A 12,238-nucleotide genomic window follows, 5' to 3' on the forward strand; every position below is an offset into this window, starting at 1 on the left:
GCTTCCAATACCAATGTAGTAATATCCACATCATGCCCTATCACTGATCTAGTCCACACCATCGCTTCCAATACTAATGTAATAATATCCACACCATGCCCTATCACTGATCTAATCCATACCATCACTTCCAATACTAAGGTAATAATATCCACACCATGCCCTACCACTCATCAAATCCACACCATCCCTTCTGATACTAATGTAATAATATGCACTCCATGCCCTGTCACTGATCTAATCCACACCATCGCTTCCAATACTAATGTAATAATATGCACTCCATGCCCTGTCACTGATCTAATCCACACCATCGCTTCCAATACTAATGTAATAATATCCACACCATGCCCTATCACTGATCTAATCCACACCATCACTTCCAATAGCAATGTAATAATATCCACACCATGCCCTACCACTCATCTAATCCACACCATCCCTTCTAATACTAATGTAATAATAACCACACCTGCCCTATCACTGATCTAATCACACCATCGCTTCTAATACTAATGTAATAATATCCACATCATGCCCTATCACTGATCTAATGCACACCATCGCTTCCAATAGTAATGTAATAATATCCACACCATGCCCTACCACTCATCTAATCCACACCATCCCTTCTAATACTAATGTAATAATGTCCACACCATGCCCTATCACTGATCTAATGCACACCATCGCTTCTAATACTAATGTAATAATATCCACAGCATGCCCTAACACTGATCTAATCCACACCATGGCTTCTAATACTAATGTAGTAATATCCACACCATGCCCTACCACTCATCTAATCCACACCATCCATTCTATTACTAATGTAATAATATCCACACCATGACCTATCACTGATCTAATGCACACGATCGCTTCTAATACTAATGTAATAGTATCCACACCATGCCCTATCGGTGATCTAATCCACACCATCACTTCCAGTACTAATTTAGTAATATCCACATCATGCCCTATCACTGATCTAGTCCACACCATCGCTTCCAATACTAATGTAATAATATCCACACCATGCCCTAATACTCATCTAATCCACACCATCTCTTCTAATACTAATGTAATAATATCCACACCATGCCCTAACAGTAATGTAATATCTGCACCATTTCCCAACACCAATACAATATCCACACCATTCCCTAACACTAATCTAAATGTCCATACCATGCCCTAACACTAATATATTGACACAATTGCCTCTAATACTAATATATAGAATAATATCTAGTAAGTGGACCCTGTTGACATTGAGGCTTTTTTAAGGGTTTTACAGCTTTGGCTGAACTATAGCCTCTGTAATGGATTTTGATGATGTGTCTGCTTTGCTGGCATGGTATTGACATGGTTGTTTTAAAAAGTAACTTACTTTCCAATAATGTCATATTTCTAAGCAACTTCCCGTAGTAGTACAAAATACAACTTTTTCTTCCCTTAGATTCCCCAACAGTTATTGCCGTACCAGATTTGCAGTGTCGCACAAAATACTCCGGTATATTGCACTGAAAGCATGGACACTCTCCCAGGTAACTACCACATAACCCCTAGATCAGGAAATCAGCGTTGTTCCTACATGATAATTCGGTCCACAAACTCACTTCACTTTTACCTCGTGCCACACTTGGGAGTATAATGTGTTTTTTTTTTTTTTCATTCGGATCCAGTTTTCTTTTCCTGGAACTGTTCCCCAGACTTTCCTTCATATTTATGACCTTGACACATTTAAAGAGCACACAGGTTTTTGTTTGAACAGCTGTTTTCAGGTCTTTGGGGTATATACCTAGGAATGGAATCATTGAGTCATATGGTAAATCTATTTGTAACTTTATGAAGAAACATCAAATTATTTTACACGTAGGCTGCACCATTTTGTCACTTATTGTCACATATTGTCACAAGCAGTGTTTAAGAGTTCAAGTTTCTGCACATCTTTGTCAACACTTGTTATTTTTTAGTATAACTATTCTTGTGTGAGTTAAGGGTTATCTCTTCATGGTTTTAATTATGGTAACGATGTTAAGCATCTTTTCATGTGCTTGTTGGTGAAGTGTGTATTAAAGTCTTTTGTCAATTTTTAGATTGGGTTGTCTTTGCTGTGGAGTTGTAAAAGTTCTTTATACATTCTGGATAACAGACACTGATGAAGTATCTAATGTGCCGACATTTTCTTCCATTTTATAGGTTGTTGGAACGTAATAAGAGTTAATGTGTGGTCTCTGCTGCAGTGTCCTGAAACAGAGCGCTAAGCCTCGGGAATGTACGAAGTAATGTGTCTTTCGTATGCTAATGAAATGATTGATGGCTGGGGGCACCTGGATAGCCTCAGTGGGGCTGGCTGCCAAGGGAAGCAACCTTGTCATTAGAGGATTTGAAATTTCTTCCCCCGTCCCGTCTCTGTGAAGGGGAGAGGTGCTGATGGTTGAGTTGATCACCTATGGCCACAGACGTAACCAATTTGCCTGTGTAATAAAGGACAGGGTTGGGAGAGCATCTGTGTTGCTCTCCCAACACAGGAGATACTGGGAGGATCATGTCTGGTGAGGGCATGGGAGGCCTGCATTCCTTCCACATACCTCACCTTGTGCATCTCTTTTTCTGGCTTTTCATTTGTAGCGTTTAAAAGATCCTTGGTAATAAGTCAGGAATAGTAAGTACACTGCGTTCATGGGTTGTGCAATGTGATGTAGCAAATTGCTGAACCCAATAAGGGTGTTGTGGGAGCCTCCAATCTGTAGCAAAGTCAGACAGAAGGTAACCTGGGAACCTACTGTTTGTGGTTGGCACCTTAAGTGGTTACAGTCTTGTAACGGAGTACCCATATTTTCTTACAGAAGAAATGAATTAGTTTTACCATTTTGCTGTTCCTGCACTTAGCTCTTTAGGAATGCAATTATAAGCTTTACTGTCTCTCCACCAGACACTTCCTATACTGCAAACTTTTCCAACTGTGTGATAACTTAAAAGTTCCAGGGACCAAACCTTGAAACAAACTGGCACTTCCATATCTCTCCCCCACCAGGAGATTGGCAGCAGACAACAGTCAATTTACAACCTGGCTCTGCCCATGGTGGTGCTAGCAAGATCACCTAATGGAGAAAACATCAGAGCATGTCCCATAGACCCTGCACCTCCTCACCTCATCCCCTGCATGCCATTCTGGCAAGTCCGAAAGCCCTGCTTTCTGCCCAGAAAGTGGAAGCGCTTCCCTTAAGGCAAGAGCCTGTATGTTCCCTTCAGCTAAGCTCTGGCATAAAGTCACTTTCTTTTTACCATCCTTGTGTTTGTCATTTAAATTTGCAAGCAACAAGGGGCATGACGTGTATTCCTAGGACTGAGTCCTTAGCCTGTGGGGTCTGATGCTTTCTCCATTTACTGTCACAATTGGGTTGCACTGTAGGACACCCAGCTGGTACCCAAGATTTGGTCTGTGTGGGGAAAAAACCGATGTATCTGGTAACAGAAGTGTTCTGTGTTGAGTGTTGAGAGTATACTATAAGAGAGTTGTTTTTCCTATTATAACATTTTGTCTTTCAACTTTTTTCTTCATGTCTTCTGAGATGTAAAAGTTGTAAATTTTGAGGAAATAAATTGATTTATTTTTCCTTTTGTGGTCTGTGCTTTTGGTGTCAGATGTAAGAAACTATTGCTACATGTAAGGTCATGAATGCTTAACTGTATGTTTTCTTCCAGAGTTTTTAGTTTTCACCTATTTTGGTCTTTGAGCCATTGTAGTTTAATTTTTTATGTGGTATGAGGTAAGGATACAATTTCATTTCCCTTTATGTGGATAGCAAGTTGCCTTACATCACTTGTTGAGGACAGGATTCTTTCCCCAATTTACTGGTAATGGACCTTGTCTAAAATCAGTTGAGCATAGAGGTATTGTTTTCTGTCTGGACTCCCAATTCAATTCAGTTGATCTTTCTGTTTATTCCTGTGCGAGGATCCTACTGTTTTTATTACTGTTCCTTTGTAATAAAATTTGAAATTGGGATGTGATCAGGATCAGCTTATCCACTTCTGTCCCAAGGCCTTTGGGATTTTTGTAGGAATAACATTGAATCCACGGATTGCTTCGTGTACTTTGGGAAACTTAACAATGTGGTCTACAAATCCACAAATAAGATAAGTTTTTACATTTATTGGGAATTTAATTTCCTTAAGTAATGTCTTATAATTTCCCTCATCTAAGTCTTGTCATTTCATTCCATTTATTCCTAAGTATAATATTGCTATTGGTATTTTTTAAGGTAGAATTTTCATAATTTGGTTTAGAGATTATTCATTCCTAGCATATGCATATAAAATGGAATGTTTGGCCAGGCACCGGGGCTCATACCTGTAACCCAAGCAGGTTGAGAGGCTGAGGAAGGGTTAGGGTTAGGGTTGGGGTTGGGGTTGGGGTTGGGGTTGGGGTTAGGCTTACGGCTTAGGGCTTAGGGATTAGGGCTAGGGCTCGGGCTAGGGTTAGGGTTACGGTTAGGGTTGGGTTAGGGTAGGGTTAGGGTTAGGGGTTAGGGGTTCGGGTTCGGGTTTGGGTTTAGAGTCCATGTGTTCTTTTGGAGCAAGTCACTATGCAGAGCCCACAGTTATGGAGTGAGGAGTTGGCTCCACCTTCTTGGTGGCTGAGTGTCTACATCAATTATTTGGAATTCTTTTGCAAAGGAGATTTCTATGCAACTCCATTTGCTTATTCACCTAGGGATACAAATACAGACACCTAGATAATGACTTTAAGCTTTAGTTATTATTCAACACTACAGTATTATGTTGCACAATTCATTCCTGTGTTGGCCATCAGTAGCTGTTTTTATTGGCTCTTATTTTTCTTTGATATATTTTAAATTTTTTAGTACTTACTTACTTTCTGATACTTCCAGATTATCCTGGCTCCTATATTTACTGTCCCAGTTCTAGTATCAGACATTTCTTCAAAGAGCCTGATTCCTTTCAGAATGGTAGGAAAACTTACATCTGGCTGCTGAATGAGCACATTGTATCTTGTCCCTCATTGGCAATGCTAGGAAGTATATGTGTGTGTCTAACCTACCTATACACACCTAATTATAAAGTTTTCTATGTAGAACTGTGTGTATCTTTATTAAACTAAACATAAGTTTACGTTGATGTCTCCACCTCTGATCTACTATCACATGAATCATTCTAGCCTTCTTGCCTTGCTAATTTGTAATCTCCCACTTCAACAGTGAGAAACCTGGTTCCCACCATCTGTGACTTATGTAAGTCATTGTTTTATTCCAGATACAGACACTGTGGTTTTACAATTGTTCACAATTGCTTTTGTTGGAAAGAACTTTATAAAGTGGAATCCAATGATGAAGTATAGTTCATGTGCCTTCAGCCTACAGATTCTGTTCCTTTTCAAAGTGACTTAGGTCAACACCATTTTCCCTACACCTTCAGTGAGTTTTTACCTACATTTGTGTCTTAGTCCATTTCGTGGTTCTGTAACAGAATACCTGAGGCTGCATAATTTATAAGTAAAAAAGGTTCATTTGGTTCAAAATACTGGTGGCTGGAATGTCTGAGATTGGGCAGTTGCATCTGGCAGGGCCTCAGTCTTTTTCACCTCATGGTGGAAAGTGGAAGGGGAGCAAGGGGTGCCCCAGAGATCACATAGCAGAAGTGAAAGCAAGAGGGAAGCCAAGGAAGCCAGACTCTTTTTAATTACCTACTCCTGCAGAAATTATCTATTCCTGTGAGAACAGAACTCACTCACCCCCATGGAGGACATTAATGTATTCATGAGGGATCCATCCCCACGACCCAAACACCATCCACTAGGCCCCACCACCCCACACTGACACAGTGGGAGTCAAATTTCAACATGAGTTTTTGTGGGGACAAACCACATCCAAACCATAGTAATTTGTAGCATAAATTCTTTTTCACATGATGTATTCTGTCCTGGGATACTCCACATCCTGAGTAATTGTATTTAATTTGAATAGAGTTTGCTTTAACCATTTGGCTGTAAAATTCTGCATATTTCGACAAATGCATTGTGGCAGATATCCCACTATTAAAGTATCATATGGAATGCTTCAAACCCCCACCCCATGGAGCCAATGGCTTCCCATCTGTATAGTTTGCCTTCTCCAGTGTCTCATTAAATGAGATCACATTGTGTGTATCCTCCTCAGACTGTCTTCTTCCATTTAGCAATGTGCATGCAAGATTCACTCATGTCTTTGTGTCAGTTGATAGCTTGTTCCTTTCTATGGCTAAATAGTATTCCATTACATGAATGTACCACAATTTGGTTATGCATTTTGGGGAGCAGAACCTTCCTCTTCTAACTTTGTTCCAGGGTTGGAGACCTTCAAATTAACTGACAATGGATACATTAGTAGGAGAGACAATACTTGGCTTCTTGTTCCCCAAGTATCATTGTGGGACAAAATTCATCAGATGGCAGGATCCAGTTTACAAAGGGGTAAAAATAGCCCAGAAACAAGAAACAAGACTAGAATCTGATAAGCTATAATGGCTATAGTTTTCCTTTAAAATTTTTTTTGAGACAGGGTCTGGCTCTGTCATCCAGGCTGCAGTGCAAAGGTGCAATCTCAGCTCATGGCAACCTCTACCTCCTGGGTGCAAACGATCCTCCCTCCTCAGCCTCCTGATTACCTGGGACTACAGGCAGATGCCGTCATGCCCATCTAATTTTTGTATTTTTGGTAGAGACGGGGTTTCATGGTAGCTTTTGATTGGAAATAACATCAAAGTAGTTGTCAAAATACTTAGGAATGTTATTTTTGGATTGTAAGGTGAGACTTGTTTAGCTTTGGAAAAAATGCCCAATTTGTAATAGGGGAGGAAAAATAATTTTTTGTTTTCGGAATTCTTAGATGGGATGCTCTGTAAAAACTGACAGATTAAAATGAGCAAAACAGAAAAGTTTAAAAACATGTATACCTTATGGTTACATGGGAGATACTCAGGGAAAAATGAGTAAATCTCCAACAGGTGGCTTTCAGTTCAAGCATAAATACTGTCTTCAACTTAAAGAAAGAAGATTTGAGGTGCATTAGTGGGGAGTTAACTAGCAAAAGCACATTAGACAAGGGTAAGGTTCGTTATACAGACTTAAGTCCATGCATTCTCCATTGATAAGACTCTTTAGTGATTTAGTTATCGTTCTCTTCTTGGTGTCAAGAGAGGTAGCTCAAAAACCTGCAGACAAATGTTTATAGTAGCCAAAGGGGATCAGACTATGTCAGCCCAAAATATGCCACTTCAGCATAAGTATTCATGGCAACCTCTACCTCCTGGGTGCAAACGATCCTCCCTCCTCAGCCTCCTGATTACCTGGGACTACAGGCAGATGCCGTCATGCCCATCTAATTTTTGTATTTTTGGTAGAGACGGGGTTTCATGGTAGGTTTTGATTGGAAATAACATCAAAGTAGTTGTCAAAATACTTAGGAATGTTATTTTTGGATTGTAAGGTTATTACAATGGTTTATTACAAAGGTTATTACAAAGGTTATTAAATGGTTATTTCCTTTATAGATGTAAATTTTCCTTACACAAGTAATTTCTACTGTGTTTTCACAACTTCCTTTGTTAGCTTTTTTTTTTTCAAAATAATTAGCTTGGAATAATTCTTAAGCCAAAGGGACATATTTTGGGGTTGCATATTCTGGTTTCCTACCATTATATTTTGGGGTGGCATATTTTGGTCTTATATTTGGTCTTATATATAGACCAGCTGTGCTTTTTATGGTTTTCAGGTCTCTAGTATGTTGAGCATCTTTTTGTAAGTGTACTTGCCATCTGTAGATCTTCTTTGTTGAGGTGTCTGTTCAGATCTGTGTGCATTTTTAATTGAGCTGTTTAACTTATTGTTTAGTTTTAACAATTTTTAATATATTTTGAATACAAATTCTCAGATCTGTATTTTGCAAATATTTTCTTCCATATGTGGCTTGTCTTTTGGTTCTCTTAACAAGGTCTCTTCCAGAGTATAAACTGTAAATATTAAGAAATCCACATTGTCATTTCTTCTGTGTATATCAACCTTGTGTGTCATTTGTTAAAATTCATTACCAGACGCAAAGGCACATAGCTTTTCTTCTGTAGTTTCTTCTAGAAATTGTATAGTTTTGCATTTTTAGTGTAAGGATGATTTTGAGTGATTATTTGTGTAAGTTGTAAAGTTTTCATCTACATGCATATCATTTCTTATGGTTTCCAATTAATCATTCCCTGACTATTTTTGGGAAAGACACAGGATAGTGGGCTCTGTTAGAGTAGATAGCTAGCTAGACATGAACAGGAGGGGGAGATCCTGGAAAAGGGGAAGTCTGTGAAGCCTCACCTGGAGGGACCCCAAAAATGCACATATTAGTAGCATCTCTAGTGCTAGAGTGGATGGGCACTTGTCAATTGTGGTTAGGAGGGAGAAGAGGTACCTACGCAGAAACACCCTAGAACTTCTCTTAAGATGCCCCAATCATCATTCACTCTGCAATAAAAATGTCAGAATATTGCTAGCTACATGCTGATAAGAAGGACAAAGGGGACATTCTTAAGAGAAACCTGGCACCATAAGTACAGATTAGGGCAGAGAAAGACATTCAAAAGAGGAAGGTGCAGTAGATACAAACGTGACTGCTGTCAGCCTGCCTGGGATGGCGGGAAGGAGGCTGGTGCCAGTGTGGATTCGGATTGATCACCACACATGTACCTCAATCAACAGTAAGGAGGTCCCACAAGCCTAAGTGGGGCAAGTTGGGGACCTAAGGCAGTAGCAGGAGAACCAAAGAAAACAGGCGGAGACTTGAGACAGAGGCAGGAATGTGAAGTCCAAAATAAAATTCCCCGCACAGGACTCTTAGGGTGTTTTCATGCACTATCAGCCCACTCCTCCCTATTTTTCTACAATAAGCTCTTTACACTGTATTTCTTTTGAATGAAGTTGTCTTCCATCTTTGCACTGCCTCTTGGTGAAAATCTTTCTTCCAAGTTAACTGGGACATCAGCTCTTCCCAGTAATAGCTCCTTTTCAGTTTTAATTTACAGAACTGATGGGGATTAATAACTGGCGCTCTGACTTTAAGTGGTGCAGGAGGCGGCCAGTAGGGGACGCCAGCCATCACACCGGGAGCAAGAGGGCCCTGCCTAGTCCCCATCTGCCTGCAGGTGGCTTGCAGCCACGACAATGCCAGCAAGAGGGCCTGGCAGTGTCACTGGCTGCCAGCAGGGGGCGAACGACGACTACACTGTGAGCAAGAGGGCCCTGCAGTGTCCTTAGCTGCCAGGAGGTGGCGTAGGGGCACCACACCATGAGCAAGAGGACCGTGCAGTGCCCTGGTTGCCAGCAGGGGGCGTGCTGCCACTACACTGTGAGCAAGAGGATCCTGTAGTGCCCCCAGCGGTCAGAAGAGGGCGTCCCCTGACTACACTGCAAGGAAGAGGGCCCGGCAGTGTCCCCAGCTGCCAGCAGGGGAGCCAGCCGCCACTACACTTGGAGCAAGAGGGCCCGGCAGTGTCCCCAGCTGCCAGCAGGCGGGTGTGCTGCCACTACAATGTGAGCAAGAGGGCCCTGCAATGTCCCTAGCTGCCAGCAGGCGGCGTGCCGCCACTATACTGCAAGCAAGAGGGCCCTGCAGTTGCCCTAGTCGCCAGCAGGGGGCGCAATGGCACAGCACCGTGGGCAAGCGGGTCCTGTACTGCCCGGGTGCAAGCAGGAGGGGGCCCGAACCGGGCTGTTCAGATTACTCAGGTTCCACCCGTCTCTGCGCCGCGCCGCCGGGGACGTGTCTCTGCGCCTGCACCGCGCCACCCCCGCGCTCCCCGCCCGGCGGCGTGCGACTGTGCGCCTGCAACACGCCCCGCCACCGTCAGCTCAGCGACGTGCGTCTCTGCGCCTGCGCCTGCGCCGCGCCTCACTCCAGCTCGCCCAGCGACCTCTCCCCTCCGGGGACGCGCCGGCGTGCCTCTATGCCCTGCGCCGCGTTTCCCCAACAGCGCCGCGCCGCCCCTCTCTGCGCCTGCGCGGGCCCGCCGCGCCGCCCCGCCCCTCTCTGCGCCTGCGCGGGCCCGCCGCGCCGCCCCGCCCCTCTCTGCGCCTGCGCCGGCCCGCCGCGCCGCCCCTCTCTGCGCCTGCGCCGGCCCGCCGCCCCGCCCCTCTCTGCGACTGCGCCGGCCCGCCGCGCCGCCCCTCTCTGCGCCTGCGCCGGCCCGCCGCGCCGCCCCTCTCTGCGCCTGCGCGGGCGCGCCGCGCCGCCCCTCTCTGCCCCTGCGCGGGCCCGCCGCGCCGCCCCTCTCTGCGCCTGCGCCGGCCCGCCGCGCCGCCCCTCTCTGCGCCTGCGCCGGCGCGCCACGCCTCTTTGCGAGGGCGCATTTGCGTTCTCCTCAGCACAGACCCGGAGAGCATCGCCAGGGCGGAGCTGCGTTCTCCTCTGCACAGACTTCGGGAGTACTGCGAAGGCGGAGCAGAGTTCTTCTCAGGTCAGACGCGGGTGGGCGGAGGGCACTGCGAGGGTGGAGCTGTGTTCTGCTCAGCAGAGACCTGGGGGGCACCGTAAAGGCGGAGCAGCATTCTCAGCAGAGATGTTGGTGGCACTGCCTGGCTTTGGGACAACTTGGGGCCGCATGGACGGTGAATAAAATCTTTCACGGTCGCAGCCCTGAATAATCAAGGTCAGAGACCAGTTAGAACGGTTCAGTGTGGAAAACGGGAAATCAAAAGCCTCTCTCAATCCTGCGCACCGAGATTCTCCCGAGGCGGGGGGCTCCATTGCTGGTTCCAACTGCAGCGTCGGAACACAAATGTAGCATTCCTAATGCACACATGACACCCAAAATTACATGAGTAATATGGTTAGGGTTAGGGTTAGATTACAATTTCTAACCTGTTTTATTTTGTTTTTTTTTGAGACAGGGTCTCCCTCTGTTGTCCAAGGCTGGAGTGTAGTAGTGCTATCGCAGCTGACTGCAGCCTCAACCTTCCAGGCTGAAGCGATCCTCCCACCTCAACCTCCCACGTGGCTGAGACTACAGGTGCTTGCCACTATGCCCAACTAATATTTGGAATTTTCGTATACGTGGATTCCAGAGGGGTGACAGCGAAACGTGAGTAAGCATGGATTTTGGTATATGCAGAGATGGGGGGCTGGAACTGATTCTGTATACTGAGGGACGACGACTGTATATGTTTTTACAATTACGCTGTAGGATACATTCTGTTGCATAGCCTTGAAAATAATAATTTTTAATTGAGTGGAATAATAATAATAATATTGCTAAAAGTAGCAGCTGGCCAGGTGTGGTGGCTCACACTGGTAATCGCAACACTTTGGGAGGCTGAGGCAGGAGGATGGCTTGAGGCCAAGAGTTTGCGATAGGCCTTGGAAACGCAGGGGGAGTCACCATCCCTACAGAAAAACACATGAATTAGCTTAGTGTGGTGGCATGTTCCTGTAGTCCCAGCTACTTGGGAGGCTGAGGTGGGAGGATCACTTGAGCCCAGGGAGGCTGAGACTGCAGTGAGTCATGATCAGGCCTCTGCACTCCAGCCTGGGTGACAGAGTGAGACCCTGTCTCAAAACAACAAAAAAGTAGCCGCTAACATCAACTGAACTTTTATACCAGGTGCCTATTGATACCATAGTTTAATTTCTTAGAACTGTTTCTTATTTCACTTAGCAACTCTGTCTTCAGTTACTCCCAGATTTTTACTGTGTGTGTCCAGATGACCTTTTGTTTAGATTGAATTGTCTCCCCAGAAGTAAGATTACTGTGAGTCATGGTGAATGGACATTCTCATTACCCTTGATGTAAGTTGACAGGGTTTTGAGTGCCTCCCAGCTATAATCTTAGCACTTTGGGAGGCCAAGAGAGGAGGATTGCTTGAGGCCAAGAGTTGGAGGAGGCAGTATGGCAGTATGGTGAGACCCTGTCTCCACTATTTTAAAAAATTGACAGGCTTTACCCGGGAAGGCTTATACACAATTTAAACACCCCTCATAGTATAAGAAAGTGCCCATTTCACTGCACCTTTGCCAGCACAGGGTATTATAATTTAGTAAGTCATTTTTTGTTTGATTATTTTAAATAGATAAAAGACCTCATGTTACTTTACTTGTCACATTTCAACATCTTTCCTTAGCTTATTAGCTCTATCTCTTTTCTGTCTGTAAATGGTTGTTGTTGTTGTTGTTTTGTTCTTTGAGACAGGGTCTTG

The 12,238-nt window shown here is 44.2% G+C and overlaps 1 long non-coding RNA gene across 1 annotated transcript; it reads left to right on the forward strand.

Annotated features, from left to right (window-relative positions):
- Positions 1 to 860: 860 nt before the first annotated feature.
- On the forward strand, positions 861 to 3,624 carry LOC134730730 (uncharacterized). Its single transcript, XR_010112685.1, has 2 exons — positions 861 to 1,550; positions 2,206 to 3,624. It is a non-coding gene; the product is annotated as an uncharacterized LOC134730730 (long non-coding RNA).
- Positions 3,625 to 12,238: the final 8,614 nt, after the last annotated feature.

Source organism: Pan paniscus, chromosome 6 (assembly GCF_029289425.2).
Source record: "Pan paniscus chromosome 6, NHGRI_mPanPan1-v2.0_pri, whole genome shotgun sequence".
Taxonomy (NCBI): Eukaryota; Metazoa; Chordata; class Mammalia; order Primates; family Hominidae; genus Pan; species Pan paniscus.